The sequence below is a fragment of the Pinus tabuliformis genome, chromosome 3_2, assembly GCF_031772625.1.
Source record: "Pinus tabuliformis cultivar Carrire ecotype Pingquan chromosome 3_2, CPIR1, whole genome shotgun sequence".
Taxonomy (NCBI): domain Eukaryota; kingdom Viridiplantae; phylum Streptophyta; class Pinopsida; order Pinales; family Pinaceae; genus Pinus; species Pinus tabuliformis.
This window is the reverse complement of record NC_142302.1, coordinates 30,569,067-30,588,493: the sequence shown is the minus strand read 5'-3', so window position 1 is coordinate 30,588,493 and position 19,427 is coordinate 30,569,067. Positions and strand designations below refer to the sequence as shown.

At 35.5% G+C, this 19,427-nt stretch overlaps 1 pseudogene; it reads right to left on the bottom strand.

Moving 5' to 3' along the window:
* Positions 1 to 15,278: 15,278 nt before the first annotated feature.
* LOC149179658 (UDP-glycosyltransferase 92A1 pseudogene) lies at positions 15,279 to 15,992 on the bottom strand (annotated as a pseudogene).
* Between the last annotated feature and the right edge of the window lie 3,435 nt (positions 15,993 to 19,427).

Here is a 19,427-nt window from a genome sequence, read left to right as displayed (position 1 = left end):
AGTTGTGTTGTGTATGTAACCCGTCTTCCTCGTTCAGTGCTAGATTTGCATTTTAGCAGAAATTGAATCATAAAGATTATGTGTCTCACAAAAAATATACAGTATGGAATGCTCCTGAGGCCCTTTCCAACTTGTGACAGATCTGATGTTAAATTTGCACCCTGCTAAAGAGTAACTAAAATGTTTCAATTTCTATGATCTGTATCGGAATTTGATGAGACCTATGTGTAGTGCAATTCAAGTTGTGTGATCTGTGTAAGAATTAGAGGAAACCAAATAACTTTAGTGACTAGATCTCTGTCCGAATTAGATGAATGCAAAGTGGGCCTTGTAAGAATCCAATAAATTTTATTTGGGTTTGTTTTAGGCAGTGGCGTTTGACAAGAAATTTTATTTATTTTTGCTTGCGTTTGCTTTAGGTGATTTTTATATAATAAGAAACTCTATTATAATTTAGTTTGCTGGTGAAATGAGTAGCTGAAAACTTATTATTAGTCGCTATGTCATTTTTTCACTCTGCACCTCACTAGTTTTGAACTCACTTATTTTCAGAGGGATTATGTTTGGGATCTGGTATTGGTTACAACTCACTAGTTTTGAACTCACTTATTTTCAGAGGGATTATGTTTGTTTAATCTTGTATTGATTAAACAAATAAATAAAAATTAATACATATATGAAATTTTCCCAATCCAAAATTATTCCTGTATATGATTAATGCGATAGTTACGGTCTTCTCTAGTTTTGAACTTGAACTAAATTTAGGACCCTTCAATGCAACGACTTTAGGAATTACTAAATCTAAGTCTGATTTCTACGTAATGCAAATTTCTGCAGTGTTATATTTTCTTTCCGCATGCTCTTTCAATGCAACGACATGGGGAATTACTAAATCTAAGTCTGATCTGATTTCTACTCAATGCAAATTCCTGCAGGATTATATTTTCTTTCCGAATGCTTCTCCAAATAGTTGTAAGTAAACCTACTGTTAATGAAGAGTCTCAATTATCCATTTACAAGCCATTTCATCTATCAATTCTTTTGACATTACCACATGAAAATTTTGCAAGTAACGGTAATGTGACATATATTATTATCTTTAAGAAAATAAGAAGCTAATCTCTTTTGTATTAATTTCATTTTTCCATTTCCGATCAATTTTTATGATTCTAGAGGATATTTAACAAAATATTAATGTTTTTTTATAATTATATTTAACAATTTAATTTCATTTCAGTTTTCCATATCTGAGCAATTTCTATGATTCAAGAGGATATTTAACAAAATATTAATGTTTTTTTACAATTATATTTAACAATTTAATTTTATTTTATTTTTCCATACCTGATCAATTTTTATGATTCAAGAGGATATTTAACAAAATATTAATGTTTTTTTACAATTATATTTAACAATTTAATTTATTTTTCTAAGGCTCATGGACATATAGCTTTGTTGAAGCTTTGGAGAGGGAGATCGTTTGAAAGCTAAAAGATCAGATGTATGGAAAAATGAACTTTTTTTAGTGAAAAGTAATTGATCACATGTTTGCTTAGCATATGTTCTTTTTCATAACAATTTGTATATAAATGTGGTTCCCTGCGTGTTTAAATATAAAAATGGCAACTAGTTTATCTTTGTTTTTACAACATTTTCAGTCAACATCTTTTATCAAATAATACTATGTTTTAGGGGAGATGTGATAAAAGGTCTTTAAGCTTGGGAGCCTAATTTAATGTTTGTAACATCTTTGGCCTCCATGCCATATTTGGTGATTGTGTTATCTTCTACTCCCAACTTTTAAGTGAGTGCTCATATCATAGTTTCTTCTTCATATGATAATAATAAGATTGAAAATTCACCCCCTCCTATGGACCTTCATCCAGTCTATCCTATTGAACTTGTCCTTGCACCAATGCCACAGTTTCCTAGATGGATCTGTACAACATGAGAATCAACAAGTGATCTTGTTGATGATCTTTCAAGATAGCATCATACATGTACATAATTTTGATGAGCCTCCTCTCTTTTCACTCAAATTTCGAAGACTCATTGTCTAGAAACATTTGGTGAAGCTTCAATCCATTTAGATTGGAACACATAAATGAATGAATAATATTATTCATTAATGGTGAGCTATATTTAGTATCATGTACCTCTTCCAAAATGAAAAAAATAATAATAATAATAAATAAATTGTCAAATGTAAATTGGTGTATGGAACTAAGTATACATTAGCTGGAAATGTTGAAAATACAAAAGGCTCGATTAATTGCCAACAATTTTATTAGGGACAAAAGATTAACTAAAACTTTGTCTTTTTGGAAAAAATGAATTCCATTTTCTTTGTTCTAATCATTATTGCTTCACATAAATGGGAGGTTCGTCAAATGGATGTTTGAGTCCACCTTCTTGCATGGGGATTTGCATGAAGAAATTTACATGGAACAACCTTCTAGATATATTTAGTGTTGTTTATTGCCTTAAGAAATCCCTTTATGGAATTAAGCAAACTCACCAAGCTTGATATGTATTATTAATTTATTTGGTTTCCCTAGGCCAACGATGCCTTGTTGACCATTCACTATTGTTTATTTCATCATTATTCCTCTATTTGCATATTTTTTAGAGTCTTTAATTGGTTGTTTGCAAGTTTCCTTCAAAAAAATCATAGATTGCCCATGATTTTTCGTCAAAGAACCTACAATGATCTTCAAAAGGGACTATAAAATAATTAGCATCCTTTAAATGGAAGCTCTAGAGAAAAGAACATGGGATACATACCCCTATACAATTTGTATCTCCATCAGTAACTAACAAAAATATTTTTCCATGGTATATATATGAGTTATTTGTTATCCGAAGAGGGAAGAGACCATAAAGAGCATGGATATACTGGGATAATTCTTAAAAGCTCAACCTTGGATTATAATTGCTTTCCCCTCATTAAAACCCCCAGGTTCTGAGCTTGTTTTAGTTTTAAGTTGGGTCAAAACATTTCTTAGTTTTCTCAACCAGAGTGAAGTTGAATATAGTAAGTGGAACAAGTAGATGAGTAGTCTATATAAGAGGAACTCGGAGTTAGGGGGCAAGGCACGAACATCATAAATCAAGTGTAAAGTTTTATTTGTTGTACACATTAAATTAATATCCCTCCTCAGGGACCATTTTGTAATATGTTTGATTATTTACTTTTGATTTATAATTTGAAGATCAGTGAACTCCCTAATGTTAGTTAGAATCAACATATTATCAAATTATGTTATTGTATTAAATATTTATCATAATTCATGTTTATATTCTTAATTGGATTCGAGGGTGGCATGTTCTATGTTTTATGGGTTGAGGTTAGAACTATGAGAAATGGATTAGCCATTTGATCATGTGGGTTTCTATCATCTTATCTTAGGTAGTATATATTTTAATGACCCTTTGATCTTAAAAAGTAGTTAGTGTTCTTTAATTCACTACGTTAGTGATTCAATTCTAGTCACTAGGAATTTTCCTTAAAACAAAAAGGGCAACTCCATTGGGAATAAATGTGTGAATTCTTCCTAGTAAGTTTTATTTACTCTAGTTTCCCAACTTTCTAAGCTTGGTCTAATTTATCTTGTAATTTTCCCTATTGTTGGTATAGAACTAAAATATTGTATTTCCTAACCTATCTTTTGGAATTTTTTCTCTTCCAAGTTAGTGCATGTTATTGTTTTTAGTTACAATGGTAAGTGCCTACATCTTTCCTTCAAAGAATCCATAGACACACATAGATTTCTTTAAAGCAACCTCTCAACAATGTACACTATATTTTGAAGATTTGCAAATATTTCCTATAAATTAAAAATCTTTGAAAGCCTAAGATTTACTTCCCCTATTTTAGTATTTTCTACAAAATTGAAAGATCTAATTCTCATTTCGAGAAATTTGACATATTCCACAGGTTTGACATTAATTTATATGAAATATAAAATTGTATATGCAAAATACAAAAATATTTTCTTTGGCTCATTTTTAGGAATCTTTTAAAAAGTTTGATTTGGAAATGATTACACTTTACAATTAGTGTTACCATTTACAATTACCTTTTTTTGTATTCTTTTTATTTGAGAATCATATTTTTCTCATTTATGCATTGCTCTCAATAAAAATGTCAATAAAAACAATTTCAATCTAAAATCAATGTAGACATTTTCTTTGATAGAAAACCATCAATAATCTAAAATTTTAAGGCTTTGGTTATATTTGGAGAGTCAATTTCCAAGGTTAAAAATACTTAAACTAAAAAAATTAAATACTATATTTGTGGGTTCCTTGTCCCACATACAAGAGGTCTTATACAACAATTTGGTGTCTAACTTAGCCATTACCTTACAATTAGATTATTCTCAACATAGATCCATGTGAACCTTGGATCTATCAAGCACCGAGGGATCAAACATATTGAGATGCAAGTTTGAAGAAAGATTAGGGCCTCCAGAAATTTGATCTCTCTTGACACTTACTAGATATGGGGTCAGCATGGATCTAAGCTGGTTTAATGTGTGTGTGTGTGAGTGTGCATGTGTGTCAACTCCACGCTGAGCATGTAACAAGTTACACATTTCCTTCATTTTGAGTATTGCACTAATAAAATGATTTAATTATAAGAAATTCTTATTTTGATTTGTTTGATATAATATATACATAATTGACATTGAAATTTTTTACTTGAGATAGCCATTGAAATATTTTATTTGACCCACATCCTCCACATTAAAATGTTATTTTTGTTATTAAAATATTTTTAAATACATGTTCCCCTCATATTAAGAAATAGAGAACCATGGGATAAAAATAAACTCTCACAATGCGTGTGTGTATGTGTTAAAATGTTAGAAGTCGACTCCATATTAAAAATTGAAATAATTACAAATCTCCCTCTTTCCTTCAATTAAAAAGCACATAGATATATTAAACAGTGGGAAAACCTATCATAACTCAATTTTCAAACCAATAGTGGGGACGGTGCGTGAGTGTATGTGTTAAAATGTTAGAAGTCGACTCCATAATAAACATTGAAATAATTACAAATCTCCATTATACCTTCAATTAAAAAGCACTTATATACATATACATATACATATACATATACATATATATATATATATATATATATATATTAAAGAATGGGAAAACCTATCATAACTCAATTCTCAAACCAATAGTGAGAAAAGTCATCATTTCCTGTTATCATCAAATGTACGTTGACTCATCATTGTTATTCAAAGAAAACCACACCACCTATAATTACTCTTTGGTGGTCTGCCTCTTGGTTTTGGGTTGTTGAGTTGTTTCCTTACATCTGAGGAAAACAAACTATTAGCCAAGCAAAAGCAGTTTTAGGGCAACATAACAATATTTTACACATTGAAATATTTTGTTTATAAACCATATCGAATTTTTTTTTATTAATATTTATTGATGTTACATATCAATTCCATATTAATAATTGAGTAAATTATACAACGCCTACACAATGGAAAGTGAAAGAGTAAGAAAAAATTTAATTTCAATTACTTTATTTTTCTTGGTATTTTAATCACATTAATTTTCATGAGCTTCATAGTTAACTGGGTGTTGCTCAAGTCCTAAAACCCCATAGGATGAACGAGTTTATACCTATGCAATTTAAATAAGATTAAAAATGAAAAGCATTTTCTTTTAAATTGTTCATTTTATACTCGCATTCGATCTAATATTCAAAATATTTCTCTCTACCACCCTTCTTTATCGTTGAAGTCAATATAACTACAATGATATAGAAATATTGCTCACTTCTTCCGTATATGCCCAGTTTCTATATATGTGCACATCTTCCGTATATGCCCAGTTTCCGTATATGCGCACATCTTCCGTATATGCCCAGTTTTCGTATATGCACACATCTTCCGTATATGCCCAGTTTCCGTATATGCGCACATTTTCCGTATATGCCTAGTTTCCGTATATGCCCAGTTTCTGTATATGCACACATCTTCCGTATATGCCCAGTTTCCGTATATGCGCACATCTTCCGTATATGCCCAGTTTCTGTATATGTGCACATCTTCCGTATATGCCCAGTTTCCGTATATGCGCACATCTTCCGTATATGCCCAGTTTCCGTATGCGCACATCTTCCGTATATGCCCAGTTTCCGTATATGCCCAGTTTCCGTATATGCCCACATCTTCTGTATATGCCCAGTTTCCGTATATGCCCACATCTTCCGTATATGCCCAGTTTCTGTATATGCGCACATCTTCCGTATATGCCCAGTTTCCGTATATGCCCAGTTTCCGTATATGCACACATCTTCCGTATATGCCCAGTTTCCGTATATGCGGACATCTTCCGTATATGCCCAGTTTCCGTATATGCGCACATCTTCCGTATATGCCCAGTTTCCGTATATGCACACATCTTCCGTATATGCCCAGTTTCCATATATGCACACATCTTCCGTATATGCCCAGTTTCCGTATATGCACACATCTTCTGTATATGCCCAGTTTCCGTATATGCGCACATCTTCCGTATATGCCCAGTTTCCGTATATGCACACATCTTCCGTATATGCCCAGTTTCCGTATATGCGCACATCTTCCGTATATGCCCCAGTTTCCGTATATGCGCACATCTTCCGTATATGCCCAGTTTCCGTATATGCACACATCTTCCGTATATGCCCAGTTTCCGTATATGCGCACATCTTCCGTATATGCACACATCTTCCGTATATGCCCAGTTTCCGTATATGCGCACATCTTCCGTATATGCCCAGTTTCCGTATATGCGCACATCTTCCGTATATGCCCAGTTTCCGTATATGCGCACATCTTCCGTATATGCCCACATCTTCCGTATATGCCCAGTTTCCGTATATGCGCACATCTTCCGTATATGCCCAGTTTCCGTATATGCACACATCTTCCGTATATGCCCAGTTTCCGTATATGCGCACATCTTCCGTATATGCCCACATCTTCCGTATATGCTCACATCTTCTGTATATGCCCAGTTTCCGTATATGCGCACATCTTCCGTATATGCCCAGTTTTCGTATATGCACACATCTTCCGTATATGCACACATCTTTCGTATATGCCCAGGTTCCGTATATGTGCACATCTTCTGTATATGCACCATGTTCCTTTCACCATAAATCCGATGTATGATACTAATTACCAATTAGAATGATATCATAATAGTCAATTGATTCATATGCAACAAACACCATTAGCCTCTATCATGCAAAGCATAACTTATACTAGTTAATGATACCAATTCTCAATGCATAATCTCATACTCAAATATTGACTTGAGTATACTCCCCTTGTGGTCATGCTCCCTCTTTGTGTTAGGAATAAGACCTCTTTGTGTTAGGTCCCTTTTGTTGGCACCTTTCCTGTTATCCACCATAAGACCAAGTCATGGCGACCATTGGCTTAGGCCCTAGGCACTAAGCCCTTTTAAGTCCTATAGGAGGCCTTTTTCCTTTGTTAATGGGTCCACGTCATTGGTCACGTTTTTAGGCGAATGACCACCCAGGGAGCTCCATCCTTTGGGTTGATGGGTTGTCATTCGCCTAAAAACGTGACCAATGACGTGGAGCAATTAACAAAGGAAAAAGGCCTCCTATAGGACTTAAAAGGGCTTAGTGCCTAGGGCCTAAGCCAATGGTCGCCATGACTCGGTCTTAATGGTGGATAACAGGAAAGGTGCCAAAAAAAGGGACCTAACACAAAGAGGTCTTATTCCTAACACAAAGAGGGAGCATGACCACAAGGGGAGTATACTCAAGTCAATATTTGGGTATGAGATTATGCATTGAGAATTTGTATCATTAACTAGTATAAGTTATGCTTTGCATGATAGAGGCTAATGGTGTTTGTTGCATATGAATCAATTGACTATTATGATATCATTCTAATTGGTAATTAGTATCATACATCGGATTTATGGTGAAAGGAACATGGTGCATATACAGAAGATGTGCGCATATACGGAACCTGGGCATATACGAAAGATGTGTGCATATACGGAAGATGTGTGCATATACGAAAACTGGGCATATACGGAAGATGTGCGCATATACGGAAACTGGGCATATACAGAAGATGTGAGCATATACGGAAGATGTGGGCATATACGGAAGATGTGCGCATATACGGAAACTGGGCATATACGGAAGATGTGTGCATATACGGAAACTGGGCATATACGGAAGATGTGCGCATATAAGGAAACTGGGCATATACGGAAGATGTGGGCATATACGGAAGATGTGCGCATATACGGAAACTGGGCATATACGGAAGATGTGCGCATATATGGAAACTGGGCATATACGGAAGATGTGCGCATATACGGAAACTGGGCATATACGGAAGATGTGTGCATATACAGAAACTGGGCATATATGGAAACTGGGCATATACGGAAGATGTGCGCATATACGGAAACTGGGCATATACGGAAGATGTGTGCATATACGGAAACTGGGCATATACGGAAGATGTGGGCATATACGGAAACAGGGGCATATACGGAAGATGTGCGCATATACGGAAACTGGGCATATACGGAAGATGTGTGCATATACGGAAACTGGGCATATACGGAAGGTGTGTGCATATACGGAAACTGGGCATATACGGAAACTGGGCATATACGGAAGATGTGCGCATATACGGAAACTGGGCATATACAGAAGATGTGTGCATATACGGAAACTGGGCATATACGGAAGATGTGTGCATATATGGAAACTGGGCATATACGGAAGATGTGTGCATATACGGAAACTGGGCATATACGGAAGATGTGCGCATATACGGAAACTGGGCATATACGGAAGATGTCCGCATATACGGAAACTGGGCATATACGGAAGATGTGTGCATATACGGAAACTGGGCATATACGGAAGATGTGTGCATATACGGAAACTGGGCATATACGGAAGATGTGCGGATATACAGAAACTGGGCATATACGGAAGATGTGGGCATATACGGAAACTGGGCATATACGGAAGATGTGGGCATATACGGAAACTGGGCATATACGGAAGATTCGCGCATATACGGAAACTGGGCATATACGGAAGATGTGCGCATACGGAAACTGGGCATATACGGAAGATGTGCGCATATACGGAAACTGGGCATATACGGAAGATGTGCACATATACAGAAACTGGGCATATACGGAAGATGTGCGCATATACGGAAACTGGGCATATACGGAAGATGTGTGCATATACAGAAACTGGGCATATACGGAAACTAGGCATATACGGAAAATGTGCGCATATACGGAAACTGGGCATATACGGAAGATGTGTGCATATACGGAAACTGGGCATATACGGAAGATGTGCGCATATACGGAAACTGGGCATATACGGAAGATGTGCACATATACAGAAACTGGGCATATACGGAAGAAGTGAGCAATATTTCTATATCATTGTAGTTATATTGACTTAAACGATAAAGAAGGGTGGTAGAGAGAAATATTTTGAATATTAGATCGAATGCGAGTATAAAATGAACAATTTAAAAGAAAATGCTTTTCATTTTTAATCTTATTTAAATTGCATAGGTATAAACTCGTTCATCCTATGGGGTTTTAGGACTTGACCAACACCCAGTTAACTATGAAGCTCATGAAAATTAATGTGATTAAAATACCAAGAAAAATAAAGTAATTGAAATTAAATTTTTTCTTACTCTTTCACTTTCCATTGTGTAGGCGTTGTATAATTTACTCAATTATTAATATGGAATTGATATGTAACATCAATAAATATTAATAAAAAAAAATTCAATGTGGTTTATAAACAAAATATTTCAATGTGTAAAATATTGTTATGTTGCCCTAAAACTGCTTTTGCTTGGCTAATAGTTTGTTTTCCTCAGATGTAAGGAAACAACTCAACAACCCAAAACCAAGAGGCATTTGGCAAGAGTGAAAATTTGGCCCTTTACAGACCACCAAAGAGTAATTATAGGTGGTGTGGTTTTCTTTGAATAACAATGATGAGTCAACGTACATTTGTGGATAACAGGAAATAATGACTTTTCTCACTATTGGTTTGAGAATTGAGTTATGATAGGTTTTCCCATTCTTTAATATATATATATATATATATATGTATATGTATATGTATATGTATATGTATATAAGTGCTTTTTAATTGAAGGTATATTATGGAGTCGACTTCTAACATTTTAACACATACACTCACGCACTGTCCCCACTATTGGTTTGAAAATTGAGTTATGATAGGTTTTCCCACTGTTTAATATATCTATGTGCTTTTTAATTGAAGGAAAGAGGGAGATTTGTAATTATTTCAATTTTTAATATGGAGTCGACTTCTAACATTTTAACATATACACACACGCATTGTGAGAGTTTATTTTTATCCCATGGTTCTCTATTTCTTAATATGAGGGGAACATGTATTTAAAAATATTTTAATAACAAAAATAACATTTTAATGTGGAGGATGTGGGTCAAATAAAATATTTCAATGGCTATCTCGAGTAAAAAATTTCAATGTCAATTATGTATATATTATATGAAACAAATCAAAATAAGAATTTCTTATAATTAAATCATTTTATTAGTGCAATACTCAAAATGAAGGAAATGTGTAACTTGTTACATGCTCAGCGTGGAGTTGACACACATGCACACTCACACACACACACATTAAACCAGCTTAGATCCATGCTGACCCCATATCTAGTAAGTGTCAAGAGAGATCAAATTTCTGGAGGCCCTAATCTTTCTTCAAACTTGCATCTCAATATGTTTGATCCCTCGGTGCTTGATAGATCCAAGGTTCACATGGATCTATGTTGAGAATAATCTAATTGTAAGGTAATGGCTAAGTTAGACACCAAATTGTTGTATAAGACCTCTTGTATGTGGGACAAGGAACCCACAAATATAGTATTTAATTTTTTTAGTTTAAGTATTTTTAACCTTGGAAATTGACTCTCCAAATATAACCAAAGCCTTAAAATTTTAGATTATTGATGGTTTTCTATCAAAGAAAATGTCTACATTGATTTTAGATTGAAATTGTTTTTATTGACATTTTTATTGAGAGCAATGCATAAATGAGAAAAATATGATTCTCAAATAAAAAGAATACAAAAAAAGGTAATTGTAAATGGTAACACTAATTGTAAAGTGTAATCATTTCCAAATCAAACTTTTTAAAAGATTCCTAAAAATGAGCCAAAGAAAATATTTTTGTATTTTGCATATACAATTTTATATTTCATATAAATTAATGTCAAACCTGTGGAATATGTCAAATTTCTCGAAATGAGAATTAGATCTTTCAATTTTGTAGAAAATACTAAAATAGGGGAAGTAAATCTTAGGCTTTCGAAGATTTTTAATTTATAGGAAATATTTGCAAATCTTCAAAATATAGTGTACATTGTTGAGAGGTTGCTTTAAAGAAATCTATGTGTGTCTATGGATTCTTTGAAGGAAAGATGTAGGCACTTACCATTGTAACTAAAAACAATGACATGCACTAACTTGGAAGAGAAAAAATTCCAAAAGATAGGTTAGGAAATACAATATTTTAGTTCTATACCAACAATAGGGAAAATTACAAGATAAATTAGACCGAGCTTAGAAAGTTGGGAAACTAGAGTAAATAAAACTTACTAGGAAGAATTCACACATTTATTCCCAATGGAGTTGCCCTTTTTGTTTTAAGGAAAATTCCTAGTGACTAGAATTGAATCACTAACGTAGTGAATTAAAGAACACTAACTACTTTTTAAGATCAAAGGGTCATTAAAATATATACTACCTAAGATAAGATGATAGAAACCCACATGATCAAATGGCTAATCCATTTCTCATAGTTCTAACCTCAACCCATAAAACATAGAACATGCCACCCTCGAATCCAATTAAGAATATAAACATGAATTATGATAAATATTTAATACAATAACATAATTTGATAATATGTTGATTCTAACTAACATTAGGGAGTTCACTGATCTTCAAATTATAAATCAAAAGTAAATAATCAAACATATTACAAAATGGTCCCTGAGGAGGGATATTAATTTAATGTGTACAACAAATAAAACTTTACACTTGATTTATGATGTTCGTGCCTTGCCCCCTAACTCCGAGTTCCTCTTATATAGACTACTCATCTACTTGTTCCACTTACTATATTCAACTTCACTATGGTTGAGAAAACTAAGAAATGTTTTGACCCAACTTAAAACTAAAACAAGCTCAGAACCTGGGGGCTTTAATGAGGGGAAAGCAATTATAATCCAAGGTTGAGCTTTTAAGAATTATCCCAGTATATCCATGCTCTTTATGGTCTCTTCCCTCTTCGGATAACAAATAACTCATATATATACAATGGAAAAATATTTTTGTTAGTTACTGATGGAGATACAAATTGTATAGGGGTATGTATCCCATGTTCTTTTCTCTAGAGCTTCCATTTAAAGGATGCTAATTATTTTATAGTCCCTTTTGAAGATCATTGTAGGTTCTTTGACGAAAAATCATGGGCAATCTATGATTTTTTTGAAGGAAACTTGCAAACAACCAATTAAAGACTCTAAAAAATATGCAAATAGAGGAATAATGATGAAATAAACAATAGTGAATGGTCAACAAGGCATCGTTGGCCTAGGGAAACCAAATAAATTAATAATACATATCAAGCTTGGTGAGTTTGCTTAATGCCATAAAGGGATTTCTTAAGGCAATAAACAACACTAAATATATCTAGAAGGTTGTTCCATGTAAATTTCTTCATGCAAATCCCCATGCAAGAAGGTGGACTCAAACATCCATTTGACGAACCTCCCATTTATGTGAAGCAATAATGATTAGAACAAAGAAAATGGAATTCATTTTTTCCAAAAAGACAAAGTTTTAGTTAATCTTTTGTCCCTAATAAAATTGTTGGCAATTAATCGAGCCTTTTGTATTTTCAACATTTCCAGCTAATGTATACTTAGTTCCATACACCAATTTACATTTGACAATTTATTTATTATTATTATTATTATTATTTTCATTTTGGAAGAGGTACATGATACTAAATATAGCTCACCATTAATGAATAATATTATTCATTCATTTATGTGTTCCAATCTAAATGGATTGAAGCTTCGCCAAATGTTTCTAGACGATGAGTCTTCGAAATTTGAGTGAAAAGAGAGGAGGCTCATCAAAATTATGTACATGTATGATGCTATCTTGAAAGATCATCAACAAGATCACTTGTTGATTCTCATGTTGTACAGATCCATCTAGGAAACTGTGGCATTGGTGCAAGGACAAGTTCAATAGGATAGACTGGATGAAGGTCCATAGGAGGGGGTGAATTTTCAATCTTATTATTATCATATGAAGAAGAAACTATGATATGAGCACTCACTTAAAAGTTGGGAGTAGAAGATAACACAATCACCAAATATGGCATGGAGGCCAAAGATGTTACAAACATTAAATTAGGCTCCCAAGCTTAAAGACCTTTTATCACATCTCCCCTAAAACATAGTATTATTTGATAAAAGATGTTGACTGCAAATGTTGTAAAAACAAAGATAAACTAGTTGCCATTTTTATATTTAAACACGCAGGGAACCACATTTATATACAAATTGTTATGAAAAAGAACATATGCTAAGCAAACATGTGATCAATTACTTTTCACTAAAAAAAGTTCATTTTTCCATACATCTGATCTTTTAGCTTTCAAACGATCTCCCTCTCCAAAGCTTCAACAAAGCTATATGTCCATGAGCCTTAGAAAAATAAATTAAATTGTTAAATATAATTGTAAAAAAACATTAATATTTTGTTAAATATCCTCTTGAATCATAAAAATTGATCAGGTATGGAAAAATAAAATAAAATATAATTGTTAAATATAATTGTAAAAAAACATTAATATTTTGTTAAATATCCTCTTGAATCATAGAAATTGCTCAGATATGGAAAACTGAAATGAAATTAAATTGTTAAATATAATTATAAAAAAACATTAATATTTTGTTAAATATCCTCTAGAATCATAAAAATTGATCGGAAATGGAAAAATGAAATTAGTACAAAAGAGATTAGCTTCTTATTTTCTTAAAGATAATAATATATGTCACATTACCGTTACTTGCAAAATTTTCATGTGGTAATGTCAAAAGAATTGATAGATGAAATGGCTTGTAAATGGATAATTGAGACTCTTCATTAACAGTAGGTTTACTTACAACTATTTGGAGAAGCATTCGGAAAGAAAATATAATCCTGCAGGAATTTGCATTGAGTAGAAATCAGATCAGACTTAGATTTAGTAATTCCCCATGTCGTTGCATTGAAAGAGCATGCGGAAAGAAAATATAACACTGCAGAAATTTGCATTACGTAGAAATCAGACTTAGATTTAGTAATTCCTAAAGTCGTTGCATTGAAGGGTCCTAAATTTAGTTCAAGTTCAAAACTAGAGAAGACCGTAACTATCGCATTAATCATATACAGGAATAATTTTGGATTGGGAAAATTTCATATATGTATTAATTTTTATTTATTTGTTTAATCAATACAAGATTAAACAAACATAATCCCTCTGAAAATAAGTGAGTTCAAAACTAGTGAGTTGTAACCAATACCAGATCCCAAACATAATCCCTCTGAAAATAAGTGAGTTCAAAACTAGTGAGGTGCAGAGTGAAAAAATGACATAGCGACTAATAATAAGTTTTCAGCTACTCATTTCACCAGCAAACTAAATTATAATAGAGTTTCTTATTATATAAAAATCACCTAAAGCAAACGCAAGCAAAAATAAATAAAATTTCTTGTCAAACGCCACTGCCTAAAACAAACCCAAATAAAATTTATTGGATTCTTACAAGGCCCACTTTGCATTCATCTAATTCGGACAGAGATCTAGTCACTAAAGTTATTTGGTTTCCTCTAATTCTTACACAGATCACACAACTTGAATTGCACTACACATAGGTCTCATCAAATTCCGATACAGATCATAGAAATTGAAACATTTTAGTTACTCTTTAGCAGGGTGCAAATTTAACATCAGATCTGTCACAAGTTGGAAAGGGCCTCAGGAGCATTCCATACTGTATATTTTTTGTGAGACACATAATCTTTATGATTCAATTTCTGCTAAAATGCAAATCTAGCACTGAACGAGGAAGACGGGTTACATACACAACACAACTCTAGGCCTGGTATCCTATTGTAAGCTCTCTTATCATGTCATCCACAGCACACACAGATGACCCTTTCTTCCCTCCGTCTTTATCTTCACTCACTGCCTTCAAAGCCGCATCGCTCATCTCCCTGGCTCTCTGTCTCACTCGATTGCCATTTTCTTCCTTCATCAACATTCCTACTCTTCTTTCCACCGTCTCGCGTTTCAGCTCTCCCTCTTTGCCCCTCCACATCTCGATGCACACCCCAACTTCCTCCTCCAGCAGCTTCGAATTCGCGAACTGGTCGGCTGCCATGGGCCATCCGATGATGGGCACTCCTCGGCTTAGGCTCTCCAGCACCGAATTCCATCCACAGTGACTAAGGAACCCTCCGGTTGAAGGATGGGACAGGATTAGCAGCTGAGGCGCCCATTTTCTGATAAGCAATCCTGCTTTCTTTTCCTTCACTCGCTCTTCAAATCCCTCCGGAAGAAACTCTGTCGAGAACTCTGAATTGAGCGGGGCCTCCAGCGGAGGCCTGACGACCCAAATAAAAGGCTGTTGGCTCGATTCTAGCCCCAGAGCTAGCGCCCTCATGTTTGACAACGATATGCAATTCTGAGTTCCGAACGAAACGTATAGCACTGTGGACGGCGCCTGTGAATCAAGCCACTGCAAGCATTCCCTTGCAGACTTTACCTCTGCCTGCTTGCCCCGCTGTAGAAAATTCGAATCAACCATTGTATTTGAAGGAGACAAGGAGAGCAACGAAGAGAGGTAGGATCGGCCCGACTGCCCAAACCGGCCTGCCGGTGGATTTTCTCATGTGTTGGAGACTGCTATTCTGAAGGAATTCGAAATGTGGTTGCTGAAATATGGATGAGCGCTGAATTTTGGGCGGTTGAATTCAAATTTGAATGGTCTCGTTATTTGAATAACATTAATGCCGTGATTACTTGCATTGATTACGCTGAACCGTGGAGCCTCCCGGAGTTGGAGTGACGGAGCTGCCAGAAAATGCATGTACATAGGTCATGGTATCATGCATGGATATGGGTCCAAAACATGCATCCAAAACTCTCGTTACGGTGCTGCCGCTGTCAGAGGGTGTACCTCCATAGCATTAACTTTGCTATGGAGGTGGAAATAGGAACTGCCTGTACATAATTCCAACTTCAAACACAGGACATATGTGTGGGGACGCTTTTCATCGAAACACCGAAAGCTGAACTGCCAACCGCAAAATTGTGAGGTTGAAGGCTTCGGTGTGGGCCAAAGTCGCATTAGCATTAAAACGCTCTCCGCGTTTTCTATCCCTTCAAACTTTAATTAGTCAAATTGATGGGAGCTCGAAACCAGATTTCAGTGCGTAACTTCTGTAATTTCAGCAACTGGGTAGGGATCTCGGAACCTACTCAGATGACCGAATTTTTAAATATATGGCCCCATAAAAGTAAATAGAGCTAATTGAATTCCATTTTCATCAGCCTTTTGGCTTGATTCTTCGACAGTCAACAGTTTCATCATACGAATGCTGAGATGTTTTGTCTCATTCGATAACGACTCATCCTCTCCGAACTCATATTTTTACTATATCTATATAATCATTATTTGTAATTTGATACAAATAATAATGAGGCGATTGAGGTGCCTTACTATTGAAGGAACCCCAAATACTAAACATGGTGAATATCCCAAAATACTAAAAACCCTTTCACATGTATCTACCCGCCGTTATAATTAATGAAAGATTAGAAAATGAGGTGATTGAGGTGCCTTCCTATTGAAGCAACCGCAAATACTAAACACGTGATGGTGAATATCCCAAAATACTAAAAACCCTTTTACATGTATCTACCCGCTGTTATAATTAATGAAAGATTAGAAAATGAGGTGATTGAGGTGCCTTACTATTGAAGCAACCCCAAATACTTAACCTGTGATGGTGAATATCCCAAAATACTAAAAACCCTTTTACATGTATCTACCCGCTGTTATAATTAATGAAAGATTAGAAAAGGACATTTATGGACAGTAACTGTGAAGCCCATCTAGTCTTTGGTTGTTTTGTGTACACGCTAGTCGGACATCTCTGGTTGTAATGAGTCGAGCAATTTGGTCGCTCCTGCTGCTCTCCAGAGATTTGGTGATGAATACCGGGCAATTTCAATTTTGTCATAGTTATCGAATTTGAGATAATTGGAATTCATGTGAAAGGGTGTTTTATAAATCAATCTGTGTATGTATATCAGAGTCCCTAGGCTTCTGCCGTATGCTCTTTTTTTAATGGGAAACGTAAAGCATTGATCAGCCACGTTTCGCGGTTTTCTGAGTAACCTGCTGAAGTTTCCATGGTAGATCATGGTACAATGTCAACGGGTTCACTATAGTCTCGTAACACAGGGATATAGAATGAGGACCCAGGGCAAGGTAAGGGCTTTACACTCAACGGCAGTTCTCCTCAAATGTTGTTTGAGTGTGAAGTTGAACTGCCGTTGAGGCCTTGTTGTGTTTGGATTTTTGGAAATAATTTTTCAGAGGCGTGGATTATTCCTTTCCCGGGACACACTAGAATCCTCACTGATTTTCTCGACTCACTATAGGAGCCTCCACAACTCTTGGGCTTTGTTGCCAACTGTGATTGTAACATAAGGTGGTTTTAACCGTCCTCTCATACATTTGGATGGTGGTTTCCATTAACCTGCCGGTATTTTTGGAATCTCTGTGATCTTGGCTTGGGCGGTGCAATATTAATGGTGGAAGTGGATTCCTCACTAAGGCCATCTCCTTCAACATTCGGCATCCCGTCCTGTCATTTTGGTAACCATTCCATCTACCAGGTGGACGGAGTGTGACCCTTACGATCTTCACTCAAACTGATTGCTGGTTCTAGTTGCGGCCGAGCCTGACATCCCACCAACGGTCTTTCAATAAAATTTACTTGGCTGGCGTGGATATCTGGTGAAGTGGGCCGCGGCCGGCCTTTCACGATCCGCCAACCTGGTTGATTGATCCGTTTCTCAAACGACTGGTTATTATGATGGAGCCGTACAGGCGGGAAACGGAGGCTCTAATTCGAGTCACTTTTGAGGCCGAGGAATTACACAAAGAAAAGGTGATCTCGAACGGGCTACCAAGTAGAGTCAAGGCTGCAAATGACGGACATTCTGATCATTCCCCGTACAACATCCATACAGCATCCACTCTTTAGCCGACTTTGATTCCCGCAGGCCTAAACGACTCACTAGGCAGAAAACCATTAGAGTTGCAGAAGACGTTAAACAGCTAGTTTTCGGCAGAGATGTCTATTGGGACCATGTCTCCACATTACAAAAGAAAACAATGGTGGGAAGGTGCAAATTTGGGAAATCAGATGCAGAATATATGAAAAGATGGGTCGAAACCAAATGGTAACCTATTTTTAAGTACATACCCAAGATTAGCATTTTGTTAAAAGACTAGTATGGGTTTCACTTTCTTCACCAAGAGGATGCGTAAAAAATATTGTATACTACTTGGTTTCGTGTTCGGTATTATTTTGAGTGACAAAACTGGCATATGGGCTTCAACTTGGCAATGGATATCCCCTCTAGATTACTTGCGTGGGTGAAACTCCCATCATTACCTCTCAAGCTTTGGACCAAGAAGGCCATGATGGAAATTGGCCATCTCATCGACAAATTTGTGTATCTAGATGAAGGCAACCTCGATGGCCTGGATTAACATGGCTTCTGGTCCTATACAAATGATGAGTGGACCTCAAATGGGGCAACTCGACAATTAGACATTGAATTGGTTATTGGGGAATCCCATTTTGTTGTCTAACTTGTTATAGGACAGATCATCTTCTTGGAAATTTCCCCATTTGACCTACAAGTCGCACTAATAAACCCATCAGCATTGTGATCACAAAGGTAGGAAAAACCACAGTGGGAACAACAACATTTCAATCGGTGAGGCTCTTGGAAGTTCTCCAAACATGTCGATCACCAAATCCAAAAGAAATGACTTCTCTCTCTCTTCCCCTGCTCTTGAAAATTATCTTGTTCCCTCCCCTATCCACCTAGCTTCTCTACCAGACTTTAACTTATCCCATCCCCTGCCTAACAATCTTCTTCCTTCATGCTTCAATCCCTCCATAAGGGTCAGATCTTAATCCAAATCCTCTATGCAACA